We start from the raw sequence: 27,859 nt of genomic DNA on the forward strand, positions 1-27,859 counted from the left end.
TATAAGGAGTTTACCAAGCAAATAGTGGGAGCCAAATTAAATAATTAATTACGGTATTAAAAGATGCAATTCAAATATTAATTCTTTAGTGGGTCGAATTAATATTTATTACATTGGGCTTTGCCCAGAATGTTAGAGCCCAAAATGTCATTTGAAGGCCCGATCCAATCATACACACTATTCAATATATATTCTCTTTGTCTTATGGCTGAAATGCGATTGGAAAAAGTTAGGGTTTTGGAATAGCCGCACAAGTTTGAGAAAAGGTAAAACCTTGAGAGATCTAGTGCCTTCATAAGAATGAAGAAATACATCAAAAGAACGTGGGTTGAATTGCTTGCGCCGGAGCGATTAAGGTAAATCATATGACTGTTTGTTGTTAATATCAGAACACGTAGTACCCCCGATCCATTGTTCTAACATTTAATTGATGCAACTCCATATACCAAATAATGGTGTTCCGTTGTTTGATATTTTTACAGAGTTTATTAATTTTTTCCTGATTTGTGAATTTTGATAGATTTTCAATGATTTCCTCCACAACAAATTTTCCATACAAAATGATTAGCATCGTGACTATGTTTAAGTTTGATTGTAACACCCCCAGATCCGGGGTCGGGGATCCGGGTCGTCACGGTCTTTCTTTCCACAATATCACTTCACTTAATTAATAAATAACCTTATGCTGTGACCCCACACTAACACACACCACAACCCGTTATAGTCTCAGAGATGAAATTTAAATAAGTACAAGTCTTTGAATCCATAATTTAAAAGTTATTACAACCCAAAATGATTACTTGATAAATTTACAGTTAATTGCCATTATCTGCCACAAGTTATAATTATACATAATTGATTCTCAAAAATAGAATGCCTGATCTACCAATAGATCTACCTCTGCAGCTATAGCAGCCACAACATCATCGGGAAGACGCGGGATGCTTCCCACGCGCTTGCGCTGGGTCTGCTGGAGTCTGGCCATCTTTCCTAACTGTTGTTGTGTGATGAAAGAAGAAAGCAAGGGTGAGCAGCAAGCCCACCAAAATAATATGTATAACGATTTACAATATATGAGCCTACTCATAATACTCATGAAAGTCTTGGTCAAAAGAAATAAACCAAGTTTGATATCTTAATGCGATGAAGTCGCAAAATATTCAGTATATATACATATATACTTTTCAAAAATATTGGAAGTCCTCTTCCATGCATAATATACACAAAGTCCCAGTGTATAACTGTATAAAAATATCATTGCAAGGTGATCTCATATATCTAACCTTGTCTCAACGTTTTTCTGGAAATCTTTGTCATTCATAAGACAATTATTAATTAGATATAAGTTTAAAAGATGAAGTTACAAGATACCCCAATATACTTATATCTTTCCCAAATACTACTTGAACTACCACCGTTCAAGTTATAAATTAGCTTCAAAAGTTCATCATATAGATGAGACTATAAGACAAGATTTGAATAGATTAAATCTTTAAAATATTATCAAAATAAAATGAAGTTACGAGATACTTCATTTGATGTAAACATCATTTTGAAAACTTGACCCTGCCAACACTCAACAATCGCCCAACCGTAGCCTTTCTATCGAAGTGCTTTGGGTAGTGTTGCAGAAATATCCAATTGGATGATGAACTCATTACGGGAGTTTACCGCGCCAGGAAGACCACTTACGATGATCAGTCGTAGTAGTACAACCCCACCATTTTCTACATGTAGAGGAGAACCTGTCGGATTTACTTGTCAACCGAACACTGAACTCCTAAGGAATGGACCGCCTTAGCGGAACTTCCAGGCCATTTGGGCCAATATAATAAGGCTGGGCCGGCGCTACTCGGCCACTTACGCCACTCCTAGTTCAGATGAAATCCATGACTCTGAAACGTAAAGCTCGTTTCCCCCTTTCCCCAAGTAGAAACTTGTTGATACGGCTCCACCAAGAAGTCGTACCTAGTTGGAAAGGAAAACTCACCGATATTTCCCAGGCGATGCCTGTTAATGGATTAACTTGTTCCAAGAATTTTACTTCCCGAATATTGGGTAAGTAATCAAAAACTCTTTTACCAAGACAGCAACCTTGTTGCGAATATAAAACACACCACCGAGCCGGATCCCCCAGGTTTTGAGCGAGTATTTAAATCCCCTTTTTAAAAGGAAGATCTTAAATATAAAAATAGTTTTGGGATCCGCTCTAACTTTTGAAAATCATTTTAAAGACTCGAAAACACTTTAAAGAGTGTTTGGAGTAAAACTGATTTAATGAAGTAAATCAGTCCCCAGAATATTTAGAAAATGTCTGAATATTATTATTTAAATAATATTCCCATAAAAATAATCTTTATAAAATAATTGAAGTAGAAGTATTACAACTTATACTTGAAATGAATAGCAAATAATCAAAGATATACTTATACGAAAGTAATATCTTTATTTGAATAATCAAAAATAAGTTTGATTATCGACACCTTATTCTTTAATAAATTAAAGAATATATCTCAGCAAATAATCGGAGTCATAGATCCTCAAATGAATATTCAAATAATATTCAATAAATAAAATAAGCTGAGTCAAAATACCTCGAATGAATATTATAAATAATATTCATTAAATAAAATAAAGGAGTCATACATCCTCAAATGAATATTCAAATAATATTCAAAAAAAAATAATGTAAAGGAGTCATACGCCTTCGAATAATATTTGAAATAATATTCAATAATAAAATAAAGTTAAAGTTATCGAATAAACCTTATTCGATTAATAGTTTTAAAAACTATATCCATATATATATATATAAATAAATAAATATATATATATATATATATATATACTCGGGAACATCGACTCCCGGTTTAGAAATATGCTCACCTTTTATCCCCTATACTAAGGGTATACGCAACTACTTGCTTATTTCTAGCATAGGTATTATGCAACTATAAGCATTGAAATCAACAGATAGTTAACCAGATTACGAAACAGACATGCATATATACCATATTAGCATGCTCCAATATATCGCAAAATTTGCTAATAACAATCATGCAATATCACAAGATAATGCATATACATATATTTACATCACAACAACAGTATAACGGGTAGAAAACTTGCCTGAGCGACTGGGGTTACGAATGGCTCGGGACGAGTCTGGTAACCTATAAACAACAAGTAAGTTGGAATTAAACCAAAATCACTTGTAAATCTATACTTTAACTAACTTAGACTCTAACGCTTGTTTTGCGCTCACTGATTTGCTTAAGTCGCTCGGGTACCCTCGGCTCCACCATTTTTAATAATTTAACCTTTACGGGTTTTAAAGCGATTCCTTCGCGAGTGTCTTACCAACTGCCTAACACACTTACCATAAATGTTTCATACATTAATTAACCCTTTTTGGTCTTTAACCTATGTTTTAAAGTAAGGCGAGGGAGAAAGTTTCGTTCGCGAAACGCCGTTACTTGAAACGGTCGTTTCTCCTAAACCGTAAATCGGAATCGAACGAACTACATATCAAAACGAAGCTCGTAACATGAGCTATCTAATCATGGCAGTGGTCACAATCTAGCAGGGGGTTCTCGGGTCCTAATGCTATGCACAAAAACAGTCCAAAGAAAATCGGACGTTACGACGGCTATGTTTCCGTGATTTCCAAATTTTAACCCATTCACAAACAACCCAAATCAACCTCAAATCCAACATACAACCATCCTCCATCCTTATCACATCATAACAACCCCAACCAATTCAATTTAATCATTCATACTTATGCCTAAACTTAACTTTAATCATACTTAAGTTCTTTTATTCAAAACCACAACATTTACCATTTATACTTATTCCTCACATGAACTAAAAGCTTTACTTAGGTTCTTTAACTAATTACCAAGATTTACAACTCCAACAATGCAACAAAACCAACTAATCTCTACAAACTCAACCAAACTTCAACCAATCAAGCATCATGCCTCACATATGCTATATCAAACACATTCAATCCTAATTACTCAAAACTAAAGCTAGGGTTTGTAGTTTATACCTTCCTTGGAGAGTGGAGAATCAAGAGGATGGCTTGGAATCACCTTTAAAGTCTTTATCCAAGCTTAATCTAAACACAACTTCAAGAACACAAATTTTAGTTCTTGAAAACACTATTCACCATCTTCTTTGATGATTTATAGAAAAAGATTGGCTTGGAATTAGAAGCTTAAACTTATAGGAAGTATGTAACTTAACTAGGAGAAGCTAGGATAATTACCTTGGAAAATAACAAGTGGAGGAGCTTGGACTTTCAAAAATTAAGAAACTCACCCGAGAGCTTCATGAAGAAGAAGAAGAATTTTGTGTTTTGCCTTGTCTTGATCTTTTGGTTGGTTGATTTGGTTTTGTTTTTGATTTAGTAAAGTACCTTCTTGCCCTTGGATTTGTGTGGTTACAAAGCCACCACACCTCCTCCTTCCCATGTCATGCTTATCTCATCCACATGATGTCATCCTTCCTTCCTTGTCTTCTTTCTATTGGTTGGATGACATCATTCCCATTAATCCCTTTGATTAACTTCCTAATCGTTTGCCTAATGACCGCTGATCTGCTATACGGTTCGCTTAACTTTCGTTCTCGTTTTATCGTTTGAAGGATCATACCCGGGATCTTATTACTTAGGTTCCCTTAACCTTTCTCAATATATTATATCCCTTTTATGATCCTCTCCTATAATCCTTTTATTTAAATCCTTTTTATCCTGTTACCTTATACTCAATTCTCTCCGTATCTTGTGGATTTCCGGGAAAAACCAAAGTGTTCGGAATTGGATTCTGACGATCTTTACATACACTTATATACTTCATAGAGTACTAATAATATCCCATAAGATCAATATCAGAACCCCTACATAGCGTGGCATGAAAAGTTTTCTCGTTCAGCAAAAACACTATTCATAAGGGTTTCAAAATTTCTCAAAAAAATTGGGGTTATTACAGTCTCCCCTCCTTAAAAGGATTCCGTCCCGGAATCGGATAGAAATAAATAGGGATACTTTCTTAGTATTGCACTTTCTAACTCTCAAGTCAATTTTCCCACATTGTGGTTCTACCATCAAACTCTTACTAGTTTGATAACCCTTCTCCTAAGCACTCGTTCCTTTTCACTCTATAACCCTTCCTGGTTGCTCCATATAGGTTACGTCGGGTTGCATATCTATGCGCTCATATGCCCCTATTTATCTGGCATCTGAATTACACTTCCTTAACATTGATACGTGAAACGCGTTATGACTAGCTACATGTTCTGGGTTAGGGCTAGCTCATATGCTAACTTCCCAAACGTCTTAATATATCCAAGGGTCCAACAAATTGTAGACTTAGCTTTCCTTTCTTTCCGAACCTCATCAATCCTTTCCAAGGGATACCTATAACATTACTAGGTCCCCTATTTCATACTCTTTATCCTTTCGTGTCAAATCAACATACTTATCATGACCATCTTGGGCTACTACCAGCCGTCCTCTGATTAGATCTATCATATCCTTGGTCCTTTGGACTACTGCGGGTCCGAGCATCTTGCGCTCTACAACTTCATCCTAACATAAGGGAGATCGACATTGTCTTCCCTCAATGATCTCATAAGGCGACATCTCGATAATGACATATGATCTATTGTCGTAAGATAACTCAATCCGAATTAAGTGATCATTCCAAATTCTTTCAAGTCTATTACACAGACTTTCATTATTGCTTTTAACATTAGAGCTTCTGCTTCTCAATACCCATTCTTTTCCAGTTCGTAATCGCTACTACCTTCCGTTCCTAATATTATACTGGTTATACTTTTGCTCGTTAGCATTCTATAACCTTTTAATAACCACGTCAACCTTAGTATCACGAATGTGCTCCCATTCCGCATACTACCACCACTTTATTACTCCTTTTTCAGTTGCTTCTATTTTCCAAAATTTGATCAATCAAATAGAAGTAAAGGAATTTGTTGAGAGATCACTAAGATCATGAACACTTGTTCTATTGCATAGTTAGTACAGAAGGTGGCCAGCCTTTAGTACTTGACAAGCAATTAAACAACATGTGGTATCCTACTAGGCTTCTATCACAAAGATAGATAGTCATTCGGCAATACCTCCCCTTTCTGGAAGGGTTGTTCTTCTCAGCTTACATGAAATGAAAAGAAGAGAAAAGAATGAACTGAAGAGAATTGTATATATGAAAAAAAAAATATACTGCCACAAAATATCTGGCTTGGAATCTACCTCTGAACTATAGAGGTTTGTCATAGGAGAACAAAACACATATGTATTTATATCAACATCAAGTATTATAGCATCGCATTTCACGTGCCTAAATATTTTCGCTAACCCGTCCATCATTCTATGGACCCATGCCCTTCCTCGAGCTTATACACAATTACCTTTGAAACTCCCTCGACATCGAAAATCGAATCTGGGATCTCATTCTAGACATCATCGTTACTCGAATTCTATGCTTGCACCGCAACCTTCCTCGTATAATAATACGACTCTCTATTGATAAGAAAGAATAATAATTCACTATGTAGATACTCTACTTAATTAGTCTATTAATGATGACTTATACACTACCACGACCCGATTAGTGGTACTCAATCTCAACACCCATTCCAATACAACTCTCACGGTTGTAATCAGCTCAATACTCGCAGAATCATTGCTGCCTCACTATGGTCCACCACTGACCTACTGTCGTTCTTCATTTTCCATGAAGTCTTAATAGCTAACCATACGGAGTCCATACATGTCGTATCAAATCCTTCTAAGGAGATAACATAATCACCATTCATGATTCATGGAGTACACTCCTGATTCTGATATACATACATGACATGAAGCAGATAAAATTTGCAGAAGAGTTTTGCTCAAAGCAACGATAGCAGGTTAATACCATTCTTAATCATATACCTTCAATAGAAGACTTAACTCAAAGGTTTGTTTAGTCCTTTTTGAAATATAGTCCTGGCTCATTCTCAAGATGGTACCTTCTAAGATAGATAGCCCGCTCCTGGCGATTACACGAATTAAACCTTTACCGAACTACTATTACGGTTGGGTATTGCACAGTCATCAGAAGGAATGTCAATCTTCCAAACCATAATACAACCTTCACCGTTTTAACCATCATCATTGTATTCTTTTGGCACAAGCGCCTATAATTATCCTCTTACCTTTAAAGTGTCGGCCACCTCTTTGGCCTTTCCTGATAGTAAAATTTCCTTACAGTCAATGTCACTTTAACCATCTCCAAATAAATTTTTCTACCTTATTTCAATCACAGCTTATGTGAAAATGCTTTCCTTAAAATCTGATGAGTAAAAAAAAATATCACCATTTTTCCATAAGTTATTGCCTCAATCTTTAGAGGTTAATCACTGTCACGACTGACTCTCAATCATACTTAGAACATCTTTTATCCTAGGCCCTAATTGCCCTGACAATTTCAACCTTTACTGGTTCGATCCATACTTTCTCGTGGTTTAACATGTGCCCCACTTGGCAACATCATAATTACGTCATATTTCCTTTATCAACATTTCTATTCTTGAGAATTTTGAATATTACCTTTCTCCTTGTAAAACCTCTAAGGTTATCCTTGAATCGTTCCTCCTGTATTCCCTAGATACAGGGCATATCAAAATACCATTTACTATTACTAGAACCATTGTCTATATACTTCTGAAAATTTCTCCACGAATTCTTAAAGGTTATTGTTACCTTAACCCTTTCCAAATCATACTGTCAAAACTCATACCGTCCCTATTAAGGGTGAAATGCAAACCTTTATGCATTCCCCTAGGATTCATTTTAAGTTACCGATGTTCTAGCCTTAATTCCACCTTTAAAAGGTACCTGCATCCATCCATGGATAAATCAAGTCATATATCCTCGACAGATTATCTTATTCATCATTCCCACCTCGATAGTCGATACCTAATTTCATAATAGCATCCTTATTCAAATTGAGGTCAATCCATATGGCCTCCAAAAGATAACAACGGTTATCCGCTTGTCTTGCCTAATTTGGTAACGATAACAAGGATGTTCTGGAAGATATTGGTCGTGTTCAACGTGAACTTCTTTTTAATAATTCCTTATTTACTTTTGTTGTTTATCTCAACAGTCACCTCAATGTTGGGATACCTCCCATACCTGGCGTCTCCCTTTTCTGGGTGACAAGCCACCGGTCTTACACTTCACATTCTTGAAGGTCACTTCCTTCATCCAATTTTCTTGATTTCTTACTTTCTTGTCTCCTCAGTCTATCCGCGTCTCATTATTTATCCTTCGAACTATCTCAAGGTTTCTTCGAATCCTCCCAACTTACAGGGGATAATATATATGTATCTCTTATGCCCTCAACCATCAATTTTAACTCATGGTGAATCACCCTCATCCTGACGATTACTTACTTTTCTATTTCTATTACTACGAGTCTTTAGGGTTTCCTCATACCCAACTTCCTTATCATTATTTCATGAACTAACACAACATAAGCATTGATTTCAAACATCCCGTCATTCTGGATTCGTGTCCTCAGAACGAATCTTGATAACTTTTACAACTTAGATTCATAATTTATCATACTCGTCTGCCTTTGTTCTGGCTCTAAAGCTTTTACACTATCTCCTTATCTTTGGGAATTACTTTCCCGAAAACAATTGACTGAACTTAAATCAGTTTATTATGATCTCTTGTTCCGTGCCTTCCTTGGCCTTTTACCAGCGGGTGGCCTCTCTCTTAGGAGGGTAAGTGATAAAAACAGTCTTTTGTGATTCGTCAATCATTTAGAATCTCAAATGATTCCTATATTTCCTTTAGCCAGGCTCTTGCCTCGACTGGGTCAGCTTGTTCCTTGGAACTCTGAGAGCTTAGCAATTTAAAGGTCCTGAAAGAATTTCCCACCGCACTGTCTCCTCAGGGTGGTGGTTGGGGATAATAGTCTAAGTTCTCTTTAGACAGGTCCATGAATTTCCGTATAGGAGTACCGTCTCGGGTCTCCTTGTCTCGCTCGACTTTCTGTTTCCTTAGTATGAAATGTTTCATCCTACTCCCCATAATTGGGGTCATCTTTTAATTTAAAATCCTCATTTTTCACTCCATTATGTCATGGGTTCCTTCTATCTTGATGGCGACCTCCCTGACTATCACGTTCAGGGTTTGCTCTAAATCTTATTCCTCAAACTAGCTTTCATCTAAGATCTCATCTTTAGGCTCTTGAACATTTGGAACCCAATTTCTATAGGAATGCCTCATTATTCCTTTATCATCTTTCTCGGTATTAATCTCATATCTATTTGTTGGCTCTCTGCCTTCATTCATCACTTTTACTGGCACAATATTTTCTTTTCCAATAATTCGGGCTGTATTGCAATCTCAAACAGCTTTTCGGTACCGGCTCCGGTTACCTTCACTACTATTTCCATTTTCTCAAAATCTCTTATAAACTCTCCAAAAGACATTATCATCTTGAGTCTCTCCTTTTTACTAAGGGCATCAGCCACCATATTGGCTTTCCCCGAATGATGAAGAATCTCCCAATCATAATTCTTGATTAGCTCTAACCGCCTCCTCTGGCGTATGTTGAGCTCTTTCTACGTAAGAATGTACTAGAGCACTTATGGCTTAGGTAATTCTCGCACTTCTCTCCATACAAGTAGTGCCTCCAATCTTTAGGGTAAAACTATTGCCACGAGCCCAAGCTCATGGGTGGGGATATCGAATTTTAAATTCCCTTAATTATCTTGACGCAGACGCGATTATCTTGCTGTGCTATATAAGAAGCACCCTAATTCCTTGTGCGAAGCGTCACTACACTTCACAAAATCACCTTTTCCATCCGGCAATGCCAGCATAGGGGCCATCACCAACCTCTGCTTCAGTTCTTGAAAGCTGTTCTCGCATTTCTCTGTCCATTCGAACTTCTCAGTCTTACGAGTAAGCCGCGTTAAAGGGGCTACTATCTTTACAACTTGAACGAACCTCCGGTAGTGACCGGCCAATCCTACCTCTGGGAGTTGCCCTAACCATGGTCATCAATTCATCAGTGGTCCTTTATCCAATCTTGCCAGGATCCTCCTTGGGATCCTCCTCAACAACTATCCCTTCTAGGACAACCTCCCCAACCGCTACCTCCTCAATATCAACATCATCCGGTCCTGCGTTAGGACGCTCTATTGGATCCATAATTTGATCTCCAATGAGTAATAAAACATCATCGCGATGTTGCTCCTCAACCTCAGGGTTCGGAGTCCCGCTACCATATACGATAACGAACTACGCTCCTATCACGATATTTATAAGGGTTCCCATAAGGGTTTTAACTGTCAGTGCTACGTTAGGTAGCCCGACTATGAACTTGGCAAGAGTTCTTATTATCTTAGTTAACTTATTATCTTAACGTCCCATCATCTCTGAGGTTTATAACGCTTAGCTCTGATACCATTTCTGTAACACCCCCAGATCCGGGGTCGGGGATCCGGGTCGTCACGGTCTTTCTTTCCACAATATCACTTCACTTAATTAATAAATAACCTTATGCTGTGACCCCACACTAACACACACCACAACCCGTTATAGTCTCAGAGATGAAATTTAAATAAGTACAAGTCTTTGAATCCATAATTTAAAAGTTATTACAACCCAAAATGATTACTTGATAAATTTACAGTTAATTGCCATTATCTGCCACAAGTTATAATTATACATAATTGATTCTCAAAAATAGAATGCCTGATCTACCAATAGATCTACCTCTGCAGCTATAGCAGCCACAACATCATCGGGAAGACGCGGGATGCTTCCCACGCGCTTGCGCTGGGTCTGCTGGAGTCTGGCCATCTTTCCTAACTGTTGTTGTGTGATGAAAGAAGAAAGCAAGGGTGAGCAGCAAGCCCACCAAAATAATATGTATAACGATTTACAATATATGAGCCTACTCATAATACTCATGAAAGTCTTGGTCAAAAGAAATAAACCAAGTTTGATATCTTAATGCGATGAAGTCGCAAAATATTCAGTATATATACATATATACTTTTCAAAAATATTGGAAGTCCTCTTCCATGCATAATATACACAAAGTCCCAGTGTATAACTGTATAAAAATATCATTGCAAGGTGATCTCATATATCTAACCTTGTCTCAACGTTTTTCTGGAAATCTTTGTCATTCATAAGACAATTATTAATTAGATATAAGTTTAAAAGATGAAGTTACAAGATACCCCAATATACTTATATCTTTCCCAAATACTACTTGAACTACCACCGTTCAAGTTATAAATTAGCTTCAAAAGTTCATCATATAGATGAGACTATAAGACAAGATTTGAATAGATTAAATCTTTAAAATATTATCAAAATAAAATGAAGTTACGAGATACTTCATTTGATGTAAACATCATTTTGAAAACTTGACCCTGCCAACACTCAACAATCGCCCAACCGTAGCCTTTCTATCGAAGTGCTTTGGGTAGTGTTGCAGAAATATCCAATTGGATGATGAACTCATTACGGGAGTTTACCGCGCCAGGAAGACCACTTACGATGATCAGTCGTAGTAGTACAACCCCACCATTTTCTACATGTAGAGGAGAACCTGTCGGATTTACTTGTCAACCGAACACTGAACTCCTAAGGAATGGACCGCCTTAGCGGAACTTCCAGGCCATTTGGGCCAATATAATAAGGCTGGGCCGGCGCTACTCGGCCACTTACGCCACTCCTAGTTCAGATGAAATCCATGACTCTGAAACGTAAAGCTCGTTTCCCCCTTTCCCCAAGTAGAAACTTGTTGATACGGCTCCACCAAGAAGTCGTACCTAGTTGGAAAGGAAAACTCACCGATATTTCCCAGGCGATGCCTGTTAATGGATTAACTTGTTCCAAGAATTTTACTTCCCGAATATTGGGTAAGTAATCAAAAACTCTTTTACCAAGACAGCAACCTTGTTGCGAATATAAAACACACCACCGAGCCGGATCCCCCAGGTTTTGAGCGAGTATTTAAATCCCCTTTTTAAAAGGAAGATCTTAAATATAAAAATAGTTTTGGGATCCGCTCTAACTTTTGAAAATCATTTTAAAGACTCGAAAACACTTTAAAGAGTGTTTGGAGTAAAACTGATTTAATGAAGTAAATCAGTCCCCAGAATATTTAGAAAATGTCTGAATATTATTATTTAAATAATATTCCCATAAAAATAATCTTTATAAAATAATTGAAGTAGAAGTATTACAACTTATACTTGAAATGAATAGCAAATAATCAAAGATATACTTATACGAAAGTAATATCTTTATTTGAATAATCAAAAATAAGTTTGATTATCGACACCTTATTCTTTAATAAATTAAAGAATATATCTCAGCAAATAATCGGAGTCATAGATCCTCAAATGAATATTCAAATAATATTCAATAAATAAAATAAGCTGAGTCAAAATACCTCGAATGAATATTATAAATAATATTCATTAAATAAAATAAAGGAGTCATACATCCTCAAATGAATATTCAAATAATATTCAAAAAAAAAATAATGTAAAGGAGTCATACGCCTTCGAATAATATTTGAAATAATATTCAATAATAAAATAAAGTTAAAGTTATCGAATAAACCTTATTCGATTAATAGTTTTAAAAACTATATCCATATATATATATATAAATAAATATATATATATATATATATATATATATACTCGGGAACATCGACTCCCGGTTTAGAAATATGCTCACCTTTTATCCCCTATACTAAGGGTATACGCAACTACTTGCTTATTTCTAGCATAGGTATTATGCAACTATAAGCATTGAAATCAACAGATAGTTAACCAGATTACGAAACAGACATGCATATATACCATATTAGCATGCTCCAATATATCGCAAAATTTGCTAATAACAATCATGCAATATCACAAGATAATGCATATACATATATTTACATCACAACAACAGTATAACGGGTAGAAAACTTGCCTGAGCGACTGGGGTTACGAATGGCTCGGGACGAGTCTGGTAACCTATAAACAACAAGTAAGTTGGAATTAAACCAAAATCACTTGTAAATCTATACTTTAACTAACTTAGACTCTAACGCTTGTTTTGCGCTCACTGATTTGCTTAAGTCGCTCGGGTACCCTCGGCTCCACCATTTTTAATAATTTAACCTTTACGGGTTTTAAAGCGATTCCTTCGCGAGTGTCTTACCAACTGCCTAACACACTTACCATAAATGTTTCATACATTAATTAACCCTTTTTGGTCTTTAACCTATGTTTTAAAGTAAGGCGAGGGAGAAAGTTTCGTTCGCGAAACGCCGTTACTTGAAACGGTCGTTTCTCCTAAACCGTAAATCGGAATCGAACGAACTACATATCAAAACGAAGCTCGTAACATGAGCTATCTAATCATGGCAGTGGTCACAATCTAGCAGGGGGTTCTCGGGTCCTAATGCTATGCACAAAAACAGTCCAAAGAAAATCGGACGTTACGACGGCTATGTTTCCGTGATTTCCAAATTTTAACCCATTCACAAACAACCCAAATCAACCTCAAATCCAACATACAACCATCCTCCATCCTTATCACATCATAACAACCCCAACCAATTCAATTTAATCATTCATACTTATGCCTAAACTTAACTTTAATCATACTTAAGTTCTTTTATTCAAAACCACAACATTTACCATTTATACTTATTCCTCACATGAACTAAAAGCTTTACTTAGGTTCTTTAACTAATTACCAAGATTTACAACTCCAACAATGCAACAAAACCAACTAATCTCTACAAACTCAACCAAACTTCAACCAATCAAGCATCATGCCTCACATATGCTATATCAAACACATTCAATCCTAATTACTCAAAACTAAAGCTAGGGTTTGTAGTTTATACCTTCCTTGGAGAGTGGAGAATCAAGAGGATGGCTTGGAATCACCTTTAAAGTCTTTATCCAAGCTTAATCTAAACACAACTTCAAGAACACAAATTTTAGTTCTTGAAAACACTATTCACCATCTTCTTTGATGATTTATAGAAAAAGATTGGCTTGGAATTAGAAGCTTAAACTTATAGGAAGTATGTAACTTAACTAGGAGAAGCTAGGATAATTACCTTGGAAAATAACAAGTGGAGGAGCTTGGACTTTCAAAAATTAAGAAACTCACCCGAGAGCTTCATGAAGAAGAAGAAGAATTTTGTGTTTTGCCTTGTCTTGATCTTTTGGTTGGTTGATTTGGTTTTGTTTTTGATTTAGTAAAGTACCTTCTTGCCCTTGGATTTGTGTGGTTACAAAGCCACCACACCTCCTCCTTCCCATGTCATGCTTATCTCATCCACATGATGTCATCCTTCCTTCCTTGTCTTCTTTCTATTGGTTGGATGACATCATTCCCATTAATCCCTTTGATTAACTTCCTAATCGTTTGCCTAATGACCGCTGATCTGCTATACGGTTCGCTTAACTTTCGTTCTCGTTTTATCGTTTGAAGGATCATACCCGGGATCTTATTACTTAGGTTCCCTTAACCTTTCTCAATATATTATATCCCTTTTATGATCCTCTCCTATAATCCTTTTATTTAAATCCTTTTTATCCTGTTACCTTATACTCAATTCTCTCCGTATCTTGTGGATTTCCGGGAAAAACCAAAGTGTTCGGAATTGGATTCTGACGATCTTTACATACACTTATATACTTCATAGAGTACTAATAATATCCCATAAGATCAATATCAGAACCCCTACATAGCGTGGCATGAAAAGTTTTCTCGTTCAGCAAAAACACTATTCATAAGGGTTTCAAAATTTCTCAAAAAAATTGGGGTTATTACATTGATCGGGTAAGATTTATTTATATTATTATTTTAAAACTAAATGTATGTTAAATTTACCATTTGATACAGTTAGATGTGATTGGAATCTAGTTTTTCAATTGTATTGTTCTTATACCTGAAATGATATAGTTAATTTTTCTACATTTTAATATAAAGTGAATTCAAATCTGAAATCAATAGGAAAATCGCTATATATCATTATACATAGCATAATATATTTTCATTTGATTTCTAGTTTATGTTCCTATTTTGGGTTAGCTTATATTTTGATCGAATTTAATTTATAAATAAAATTAAATTGAACTGAGTTTTATGACTCAAGTTCAATTTTGGATACTAGGTATGTTGAGATTTGGACAGAACATGTTTAATGAACATTCCCATGTTGTAAAAATTTTACCCGATTTTGATATAAGTTTTTACCCGAAAATACTTGTAATTACTTATTGTATTCTTACATGATTTAAAACTTTTATTACTTATTCATTTATATGTTTATGAATTATTTGCAATAAACAATGAAGTAAATGCTCCAGAAAAGAAAGATCTATCTGCCCCTGTGTGTATTTTTCGGTAAATATATATTAAATTCATGTTGAACATTATAACATGATTTTAAATATTTTGATTTATATTACTCATATATGTCCTTGTTACCGATTTCAGGGTAATATACAGATATTAAATTATTACAAATACCATATTAGTATAATTCACACATTATAATTTTCAATATCTTAACAATACACAGTATGTTATAATATATATTATGTATTTATTTAAATTATAATTAAAATTTTATAGTTTATTTTATTAACATACCATTAAAAAAGTTGCAGTGATCTAGCCAAATTTGATTTTGAAACTTCCATGGTATAATTTTAAATAATTTATCTAAATTTTAGCATTGTCTTGCTAATGTTGTTGCAGCTCTATTTTGTCAATTCTTCCGCTTGGCATAATAGTTCCCTTTGCAGCTGGCCTAAATGCCATATTTAGTTATGGACCTAAGAATTCTTCCGCGCGTGTATATGCTCTGTGGAATGTCACATCTTTGATAAACATGGTAAGTTGTTAGGGCGATTACCTCTGCACATGTTGAATTGAAAAGTTTGAAATTTCTTGGAAGAGTCAACTAGTCAAATGAATGGACCAGTAATATAGACTTGAAATTTCACTATAAATTTAACTTTCAAGCATTTTGTTCACAGTTATAACTTAATAGTGCAAACCTAATATTTAATTTTATAAGTTATAACCGAACGTTGGTTGTTCAGTCACCTTTACTTGTTGATTTTTTTACAACATGTTTATGTAGAGTAATATTCTGAGGCTCTTGACTTTTGATTATTATCATGTTGATTAAATCTTTAAATATTGTTCCCTTGTTGTGCTTGTAACAGGTTGTTGCCTTCGTATGCGGAATCTTCCATTACAATATATAAGTGTTACCTGGTAACATACTTCTAAACATATTGACATTTAGTTTGAGCATGTAAGAGTACTTCTCTGACCTTCAACAGCTATAACCATAAATTATTGCCATAATATAGTTCATGACTACCCTACTCAATAGCATCATTGTATGAAGTTTTCCAATAAAAGTTAGTCTAATCTTTGTACATTATTCAAAGTTTCGTTTTTACTTTACCGGTCATCTTAAGATCTGGCTTCACGGTCTGATACATGGAGGAGAAGCACTATTGATCTCTTGTGAAACCTGATATGTACAAACTAAATTTTTATAGAAGATGTAGTAAAGATGCAGTGGAAATAAAGAGACAGACTTGCATGTGATAAAGATTCTGCAGTGCTATGTTGCTAAAACATGCCTCATTTTGTCTATGCACTCTACACTTCTGCAGCAGCTTTTGCGGCATTTTCTTCATAACTATAATAACAACTTTTTTAGTATATAGATTATAGTTTTAGGCAATTGGTAAATTAGAGCTTTCATTTTGTATCTTCATTTTTTAGGCCGGAATTCCAATCTTGGGTACACCTTTGTATGTTGACTTTTATAATTTTAAGGTATAACTCAATATTATCATTTTTTCAAGTTTTGTTATATTTTAAAATTACAAAATTTATAAATTAATGAACTACAGATTTTTGTAAAGTCAGGCTTGGATAAATTTCGGTCACGTTGTTTGAAAAATCCGGCCCGTGTTTTCTTTAAAACATGTCGGCCTCTTTAAGGCCCGGATAAAAGGATGGCCCATAAGACCTTTTGTGCATCTCTAATCGAGATAATATAGATATGTTGTTACATTAATATAGATATGTTGTTTTATTACAATTTGAAGAAGTGTTAAATAAATTGATAATAGATTGTAGTTAGTGTAGATATTCATTATATATAAAACAACATGTTTAACATAAGTTGTTTAGTAGCACGAGAACTTAAAAAATGTTGTTACTTTTGATAACATCGGTAAATAGTTAATATATAAATATAAGTAAATAATTAAATAAGTTAAAATTTGATAAAATACTGAAACATGAATATATATATATAAAAGATGATAACAAATATTACTTGAACAACAAAATTTTAGTTACGTCAAAAATTTATATATATGTGTATTCATTAATGAAGTAATACATTATTAATTTTAGTTATATTGAAATATTAATAAAATTAAATTATGTCGCATATGGTGATTTTAGAAACCTGAAAATATAGATTAATTTACTTTACGTAAACATAAAATTTACAAATTATAAAAGAAAATTTTAAGCACCAAAAATTTACTACCATATTTAAAGTTTCCTAAATACAATTAAATTTTTTAGAAAATAGTTGTCAAAGAATACACATGTCTGGATGAACATGTCCTCTACACATGTCTGGTTGATACTGCAAAATATTCAACGGACAAACATTTAATATCATGTCCATGTAATGTTAAATAAAGTAACATCTTAAATTTTTTTACAAAACGAATGACCAGATATGACATAGAATTTAAGTAAAATAAAAACAGAGTTTGAAATTCTAAATAATTTTCTGACGTTGGATTTATGGTCAAAGTTTTGGATAATATCACCCCACCTTTCTCTCTATGAGTTGCCAACTTCTTCTTTTTCCTCCTTCAATCATCAAATTCTTATACATGTATCAAATTGTCACCTCAACTTGTCAAAAATATAATTGCCGCTTCAATCATCATATCCTTAGACTACATCAAATTGTCACCTCAAATTGTCAAAAATATAGTAATCTCAGAAAAAATAATCATTTATCCTTCTGTATTGCTTGTATGAATAGAAGTAAAACACCACTTGCCCACTTTTTTACCGGAATTCAGAAACAAACCATTCACACCATTCTAACAAATCGTTAACTCGTATCTTACTTTTGACTTCGGTAAACAACATCAATATTCAACCAAGTATATGCACGTTGCGCACTAATCACAGGGAAATATTTTCCTGTGAATTTGATTACAAAACAATTATTCATTCAAATATTGGTCGACTGGATTTTGCAACTTGGAGATTTAATTGATCGCGGATTATGTAAACTAGCATTGTCAGCGTGACATTTCGATTGTACGAATAGTAATCTCAATTTTCTCAATTTTTGTTAAATAAAATTACAAATTTTAGTTAGTGAATTTACATATATGTATATCAGAAAACGTAATCGATTAACATGTAGTGGTCATTTATTTATGAACTTTTACCCTTAAAGTGTGCCACTCCCATAATATTCAATAGTGGCCTCACAAACTCCATACACAGATGAACATGAATTAGGAAATGAACTGAAAGTTATGCGAAACAAAAAAAAATATTATAACTCCTTACTCCTTTAGCTTTTGTACCATGACCTCAGATTGTAGTTGCCGATATCAGTTGTAACATCATATGCCAAATACAACAATTTAAACTAAACATATTCAAGATTTAGAGTTATAACGGGGTTTCTAAGAACTTACATATTTATGTGTGCAACAAAGTTACTATGTCTATGTGAATTTGTCCAGGTAAAGTGATTCGACTATTACTCATGTACACAATCTTGCAACTTCTTCGTACTGCACATTAGTTAGAAAAGGTCCAGTTTATGATAATAAAAAATAATATTACATGAATTATTCAATAATTTAAGAGTGCAACCATTGGTCTATTTTTTTCTACAATTGCTCTTGATCCTCTGCAAAACCCTAACCATAGGAATTAAATTTAATATCTCCCCTCTTTAATCAAATTGTGTAACTGATTGATTATTATTATTGTAATAATAATCATATCTCCGTACTTTCCGTATTCACCTCTTGAATTCACAAAGAAAGCAAACAATGTATACACATTGATCACGTTGATTAAGGATTGTTGTTGGGATCTTCAATTATCGTTTTGGGGCTACGAAGGATGGCATGTGTGTTTACAAGTTTTAACGGTGAACTGGTCGAACAAGAAGGGCTAAACTCATCTAATGAACGAAGATTTTCACGGTATAGTGCTAAAGGTTAACAAACCTTTTTGAACATTATTGATGATTCAATGAAGAAATGAGATATCTTAGTTATCAAATAAGAGAGAGCATGAGAGATTTAGAGAGAGATGAGAGAGAGAGTAGGAAATGATAAAATAAGAACTTGTTTTTTCATTTCTTAATATTTTTAGATCTACAATTCAGTAATTATACAATATAAAAGAAACAGGAATAAGCTAAAGGAATCCGTTCATTTCCTTCATTTGACAACTTGCTGAAAATTAAAACTTGTTGATCTCTAGATGATCAGTGTAATATTCCATAATTTTTAGAATAATAATAATAATAATAATAATAATAATAATAATAATAATAATAATAATAATAGGATATTGGAAAAAAGGATTAAAATTTGATTAGGATTTAAAATTGAATTAGATTTATGGGCGTAAAATTTGGATAAGACTTTAATGATAACTTGTCGGTTAAGAAATAGGGTTTTGTAACTTTATAAATATAACATATCCGTCTTCCCCATCTTTTAATTAAAATTCGTAGGGCTTTTTTTCTAAAAAATCAGCAATCTTGTAAAATTCATAAAAAAATCATCGTTAAGTCAGAATTCCTTGGTTCTGAACTTTTCGGAAAGGTCTTTTCGTTCTCTACAACTTTCATGTTTTGTGTTTTCTAAGAAAGCGTCTTTTAGTGGTTCAAAAGGCTATAAACGGATCTGGGCAGAATTGGAATCGTGGAGATATTTGAAATTTGAGTTGTGCATTTATTGATGAGTTATTATTGATTGAATATATGTTCTGATGTGAATTATTAGTTTCTCTGATTGAGATAAGTAACTTCCCGTTGCTCTGTATTATTTGTTTGCCTACCTGTTTTTTAAGTGACTATCTGTTGCTCTGTATTATTATGTGACGTTTGTTTGATTAGATGTTTTGAATATATATATAATTATTCGTTACTCCGTATTTATTGTGTATCATGTCATATTATGTGTGAAAACATATTCTCCAATATTTGTTTAATGATTATTAGTATGATATCGATATGTGATAAATAAGATAACAAATTTTTAAAAATTCTCAGTCTTAATCATGTATAAGAATTAGAACCCGATCACTGGTTATTGTGATACATAGAACATAAAACTAGTTGCGCACATTCTGGAACACATTGATACCTTGTCAAGCTTCGGTTTCACTTGGCGAAGGACGTGAATCAGCCTATCAGCTTTATCATTTTTAACAACCACTTCATCCCTAAGCATTACCCTATTTCCGCTCTCCATGTCTCAATCAGAACCCATTTCAAACCCATCATCTTTAACAACTACTTCATCCTCAAGAACACATTCAACTCTATGGATTTTGAAAAAATCCTCCCACTTCTTGAACAATTTTTCTTCTACATCCAACCCAATATCATCTATATATTTCAAAACTAAGCATAAGATAATATCAGTCCAGTCAGCTCCTTTCATTATCGACATATACGAAGATAACCATTCTTTAGTTTTACCAACAATATATAAAGATGGTACTTGATCTTTTAATCCTCTGGAATTTTATAAACCTTAAAATATTTGCAACATTGTCGAATCCAAAGTGTAAGGTTAATATCATCAAACTTAGGAATTTCAAGTTTAAGAACATACCCACTTGTTGAATCGAATCTTGATTTAGCAATGTTTATCCGAGATATTCACTTGTTCGCTGACTCTTGATTTCAGAGAGCATTTGTTCAAATATATTACTCCACTCCTCATGTTTGGATTCTAAGTTTCCATTTTTTAATCAAACTATTGGTGGGAAGTTGTAATATCACTACGTCATAGATGACATAACCTTAGATTTGAGTAAGGGTTTTATCTTTGATTATATTTCTATAGATATGAAATTTTCACCCTATCACAACACCTACACTATGCGGGTTAGTAAAGTTATATGACTATGTTGTCATAGCCCACTGAGGTGTTAAGTAGAGCTAACATGATATAATGTGTTTCTATAGACTAAGAATAAAAAAAAAATTAACCAAAAATAATTTTTTTTTATAAATATTTGATTTGGATAAATAATTCATTGATTTATCTTAGAAAGTAATATTATATCAAATAATTGACTTGTGAATATTTTGTAACAAGTAAAATAGTTTATTTAAATATAAAACTAATGAATAAATTTTATTAATTATTTTGATTATAAAATTTCTTCTTTATTTATTCTCCTCTAATTAAAGCTTTTAATAGCTTTATATTTTTATAAACTAATTAGTAATTTTATTGTAATAATTTTAATGTACAAAATTAAAATGATTAAAAATATTTGGATAAAGAAAAAAAATAGTGACAAATTAAATAGGTTGGGCTAGGTGGAAAATTAAATGGGCTGGACTGAGTGAAAAACTAAATGCGCTGATAAAGAAAGAGAATTAGTTGTCTTTGGGTGGCCGAATTTTAATGTATAGGCGGGGAGTAAAATTTCGGACACAAAAGTAAAGGGGGAAACTGTACTACGGCAAAAGGGGGAAATTAGGGTTGTCTGAGACGAAGCTTGTTTGTGGCGATGGGTACGGAGCACAACATTCGGAGCACAATATTAGGATTTGAAGCATTCGGAGCACAACATTAGGGTTTAATTAGGATTGGAGCATATTATTCGGGTTCAATTGGGGTTGGAGTGAAACATTTGTTTGAAGCTTTGTTTGAAGATTTTGAGGTATAAACTATGATCCTGTTCTAATTATGTATGTTTATCTTATGTGTATAGCATATTTGAGGTATATTTGATTTGCATTTTAGATCTCCATCTCTGAATCTCTCTCCCCCCCCTTCTCTCTCAGACACACTCTCTCTCGTTCATTCTCTCGCACACACTCAATTTCTCTGATTATTTGATGTATATGTTGTGTTTGCATGCTTTGTACGTAGTTTATTTGAGGTATTTTATGTGATGCTTTGTATGTAGTTTATTTGATTTCTGTATACTTTGTATCTCTCCCACTCGCTCTATATCTCTCACTCTATCTCTTTGTCTCTCTCACTCTCTCTGACCTCTTTCTCTGTCACACTCTAGCTATCTCTCCGTCTCTCTCACTCTATCTGACCTCTTTCTATGTCACTCTATGTCACTCTCTCTCCCTATCTCTCTCACTCACTCTCTCTTTCTGTCTATCACCCCCTCTCTCTTCAGTTTCACCTTGTCTTTCTGCCTCTCTCTATCACTATAGCTCTCTTACGATTACGATATATCGTGTATTGTATTTGATTGTGTTAAATTTGAATTATTTTTTTTATTAATCTTATGATTTTTGATATTTGAGCTTGTGATTTTTGATTTTTGATAATTGTGTTTAGTTAGAATTTTGATGGGGAAATGCACGTTAATTTAGAAACATTAGCTTCTTTTAGTATTGTGTGTGTTTTATAGGATGTTTTAGAATTGTTCTTGTCGGAGTTACGGTGTATTATTATTTAGGATATGTGTTGCTTAGTTTATTATTTATGATAGGTGTTGATTAAATATTTCACTGCTAGAATTAGTATGTACGTTTGAACATATTAGATATATTCAGAATTAGTACGTACCTTTAAAAATATTAGAACATTATACATTAGAAATTATAATTATAAATATTAATATATTATACAGTATACATTGTTATTGTAATATATTTATAACTTAATTGTAGAGAAAAATTTAAATGTATCAGAATATAATAAATAGGATATTGCAACTTTATATTAAAGAGTTAGTAACAGTTATAATTAACAGGAGGTTGTTGTTGTGCTTGATAAAATGTAGTGATGGACAACGAAGCGACCACATGGATAACTCTTCCAAAGTTCAGTGAGGGCTATATTACCGGGATTAGAACTTTTATAAAAAAAAATGCAATTTCTGGATTCTTCATAGGTGATGAGATATTATGTCCTTGCAAGAAATGTAAAAATGACAAATGGCATGGTCAAGATATAGTATATAACCATCTCATCTATAACGGACCATCTCCATTGTATATGGAATGGATGTGTGAGGTTTGTCAAAAAGGGAGCGATGATGTAATGGATTGTGAGGCTGTACAGATTTTGGGGAAAATCTAGGAGACATGTTTTAGGGAATGCAGAATGGTGAAGATCCTCCAATTACTGTACCAAGTACTGATCCTCATAAATGAAAGCGTCATATGGAAGAGGGAAAACAGCCGTTATACCTGGGCTTCTTAAAATTTTCGCGATTAAGTTTTACTCTTAGAATGTATTCCTTAAAATGTATACATGGAATAATGGAGGCTGCGTATGAGAATTTACTACAGTTAATGCGAGAAGCTTTTCTAGATGCCCACATACCTTTATCTTTTAATTCTGCAAAGAATATCATTAAAGATCTAGGTCTTGATTACCAAAAATTTCACGCATATCCAAATGATTGTATGATCTACTGGGGATAAAATAAAGATGAAAAAGCTTGTAAAACTTGTGGTGTTTCAAGATGGGAAGTAGTGGAGAAGAAAGGCATCACTAAAAATGATCCAGAAAAAGTGATACACAAAGTACTAGCAAAAGTTATGCATTATTTTCCGCTAAAACCTAGGCTGCAGAGGCTATTTATGTCAAATAAATATTCTAAACTCATGACTTGGCATGCCGTAAGATGGAAAGATGACGGGAAACTTCTACATCCCGCCGATGCCAAGGCTTGAAAGGAGATGGATTCAAGGTATCCTGATTTTTCAATAGAAAATTGAAATATCATACTTGGTTTAGCCTTTGATGGATCCAGTCCATATCGCACAATGAGCACAACTCACTCAACATGTCCAATTATATTGGTTAACTAAAACCTTCCACCGTGGTTATGCATGAAGCCTGATAATATGATTCTTTCAACCCTCATCCCCGGTCCAGAATCTTCAAAGAATGGCATTGACGTGTACATGCAGGCTTTAATTGAAGAGTTGAAAGAATTATAGGATCTAGGAATAAATACTTATGACGCGGCGACTGATCATAACTTTAGGCTGCGTACAAGTGTGTTGTGTACCATTAGTGATTTTTCGGGATATGCGATGCTATCCGGTTGGAGCACAAAGGGTAAATTGGCTTGTCCCATATGCTATTATGAGACATCATCATTGTACTTGAAATATAGTAGAAAAATGTGCTACATAGACCATAGGAAATTTTTACATCCTGAGCATAAGTGGAGGTTTGAAGAGAAGCGATTTAATGAAAGTTGAATTGGGACAGCCTCCATCAGTTTTAACCGGAATAGAAGTAGTTGAATTGTTATCAGGCTTTAAAAATTAGTTTAGAAAGGACAGAAGCAAGAAAAAAGGCTAAAAGGGTGTTAAGTGTCAAAAGATTAAATCCCATTTTACGAAGAAGTCAATATTTTTCAATTTACTATATTGGAGTCACAACTTGTTGCGACATAACCTCGATGTTATGCATATCGAGAAAAATATATGTCACAATAATACTCGGTACTTTGTTGAATATTCCCGGTAAGTCAAAAGATCATTTGAATGCTTTCTTGGATTTACAAGAAATGGGCATTAGGAAGGACCATCGCCCCTTCAAATCAAGTGATGGAAAACACCTTCATATCAGGGTTGATATCTTTGACATAATGAACGAGGAGAAAGAATTTTTTGCTCAATATTGAAGAAAGCAAAACTGCCATACGGCGAATATTAGTCATTATGTCCCCACGAAGGTAAGGATAATCTCAGGGTATAAGAGCCATGATGCGCATTTTGTTTTGCATTACTTGTTATAATTTGCAGTGAAAAAAACCTTGAATGCTGAGATAACATCCCCTTGATACGATTTGGTGCATTTCTAAGAGCTCTTTGGAGCAAAGTAATCGATTTAGCTGACTTGAAGAAGCTACAAGAAGAAATTATAGAAATTATTTGTTCATTTGAGACGATATTTCCACAGGATTTCTTCGACGTAATGATTCACTTGTTGCTTCATTTATACAATAAAGTCGAAAATGGGGGACATGCACACCTGAGATGCTTGTGGGCAATTGAGCATTATCTAGCAAGACTCAAATATTATGTGCATAACAGGTTTAAACCAGAGGGTTCTATAGTCGAAGGCTACGTGGCTGAAGAATGCTTGACATTCTGTTCAAGATTATTAAGCGGTGATTCAGTACCGAAATTTGACAAATGTCCAGAAAAGCTTGAATATCCGATTGATACAAGAAGAAATAAATATGGAAAACCTATTTATCTCATGGAATCACAATTGATGGAATGTCAGCGATACATTCTATTCAACTGCGGTAACGAGGACGTTGAGAGTTTAATTGAGTAAGAATTAAGGCCTTATTTATATTTTTAAAACAATTAGAATATTAATTTCTTTATAAATATTAACTAGGTAATTATTTTTTGGAACATCGAGTTTTAGTTGAAGGTGCTGCAATATCGCAAAGATATAAATGGGAGAGGGCACATACTGGAGATTTTTGGAACGGGATGAAGGAGGAGGTTGGTAAAAAATAAGACATATCGAAAGAACTTAAACTCCTTACAATGGGCACTAACCAAGCAGCTAAGCAATTTTCTGGATGTGTTATCAACGGGTACAGGTTCTATACAAAGTGCAGCGATTCAAAATGGATAACCCAAAAGAGTGGTGTTTTTATGTCTTCCCTAACCACTAGTTTTGCAACATCGAAAGATCAGAATCCATAAATTGGTGTTGTTGATTACTATGGACAGATTAAAGAAATCATCGAAATTGATTACTGAGGAGAAATATCTATGGTCTTGTTCAAGCGTTGCTGGTACCATGCAGAAAAAGATATGTATGACATGACTCGAGTCAATTTTAATATAGTGGTACAAAAATCTGATCCGTATACAATGCCTGCTCAAGTACAACAAGTATTTTACATAGAAGATCCGACTGATAAGATGTTTCATTATGTAATTAATAAAATGCCAAGGGACTGGTGTGATGTGGAAAGTGAAAGCAGGAACGACGATGATTTCACTGATTCGATTTTACATGATGATCACCATGGTTCTGGAATTGCTGATCAATCTGGTGATGTTTGTTGGTTCAGGGAAGATGTTCCGCCAACGAATGTTATCCTTACGCCTGAAGTAGTCGAGGAAACTGTCTAGTTTATTTCAATAGTCTTCCCGCTATTAAATCAATGATTATGTAACAAAGTTAATTGAGTGCATGTTAATGTGGGGTACTTAAAAACTGATTACCATTTTGTTAATTTTTTATTGGGTGTTAAATGAATGTTTATATAACAAATTTAATTGAGTGCCCGTTAATGCTTCTTAATTTCTTGTTCAACATTTGATTTACTGCTATTTTTAAATCATGTTAATAGTTTTCAATTTGTGTAAGTAGACCTTTTAAGTAGAAAAAATGTTGGTTTATTTTTTTGCTGGACAGACTCATACATGTGTTGTCCCTAAGGTATTTTACGTACTGCTCCTAATCATTTCCATATTTCATATAAATAATTTTATGGTTCGTATCGGTTCAATGTGTATATTTCTTTTTTTATAGGATAGAAGAGTTCTTTAATCTCAGATTTTACCACATGGAAAGATTTCATAATGCTCAATATGTTGGTGGAAAAGAGTCTATAATAGCTAGTATTGAACCTGATAGATTCTCCTACATGGTGTTGACGGAACATGGTAAAGATGATCTTCAATATTCTGAAGTTGGAGGAATTTATATCAAAAGTGATGACGAGACATGATGGAAAATGCTGAAAAATGATAGGGACTTACCCATTTGGATGAAGAAGTGAAGAAAGGTGGTTATCTGAATATTTATATCGATAATGTCATCAATACTAAAATTCAGCCCCTGAAACAAATGCAACCTCATGTGATCATACAACCAAGGCCAGATGTTTTTGAAGGTATTAAACTCTTATTTTATAGTAACATGCACACTTTTGTTTCACTATATCATCAATTTATATTCTATTGTACTAAGGGTTTAATAATTCCGCAGCTCTAAAACAAGTGAGGCGTCAATTTATGATCACCCATCAATTACAACAAAAAAGGAATAAAAAGTGTACTAAAGTTGTGAATCCAACTGAAGTGAAGAGTTCTCAGAAGTCGACACTTCCAAAAAATCCACGTGAAGGCAGGGTCGACTATCCTGAAATCACTAGTGTTAGAAAGTCATCGCGGCTTTCTAGTGCTACACCAGAAAAGGTTATTGTGGCCTTGAAGTAGAAGCCAAATTCAAATTCCAAAGTTAAAACCAAACCAGACAAAAGAAGCCGGTGAAAATGTGAATCTAAAGTCTGCAAATGTTTGGAGGAAATTGGATTTATAAAATCAAAGAGATGAAGATGTAAATATTGTTGAAAGTAAAAATATGGATGAGAATGACATTCAGGTTAAAAGTTATAGTTAATGCACACATGTCCTTATCGATGATCAACATAATTTACTAATTCTTATGATATTTATGTTTTTAATTATTTCTTGTAGGT

General features: G+C 33.9%; 1 long non-coding RNA gene across 1 annotated transcript; it reads left to right on the forward strand.

Moving 5' to 3' along the window:
* The first annotated feature begins 222 nt into the window (after positions 1-222).
* On the forward strand, positions 223-16,627 carry LOC141683513 (uncharacterized). The gene is made up of 3 exons (XR_012560323.1): positions 223-356; positions 15,833-15,968; positions 16,306-16,627. It is a non-coding gene; the product is annotated as an uncharacterized LOC141683513 (long non-coding RNA).
* The last annotated feature ends 11,232 nt before the right edge of the window (positions 16,628-27,859 follow it).

Source organism: Apium graveolens, chromosome 9 (genome assembly GCF_009905375.1).
Source record: "Apium graveolens cultivar Ventura chromosome 9, ASM990537v1, whole genome shotgun sequence".
Lineage (NCBI taxonomy): Eukaryota > Viridiplantae > Streptophyta > Magnoliopsida > Apiales > Apiaceae > Apium > Apium graveolens.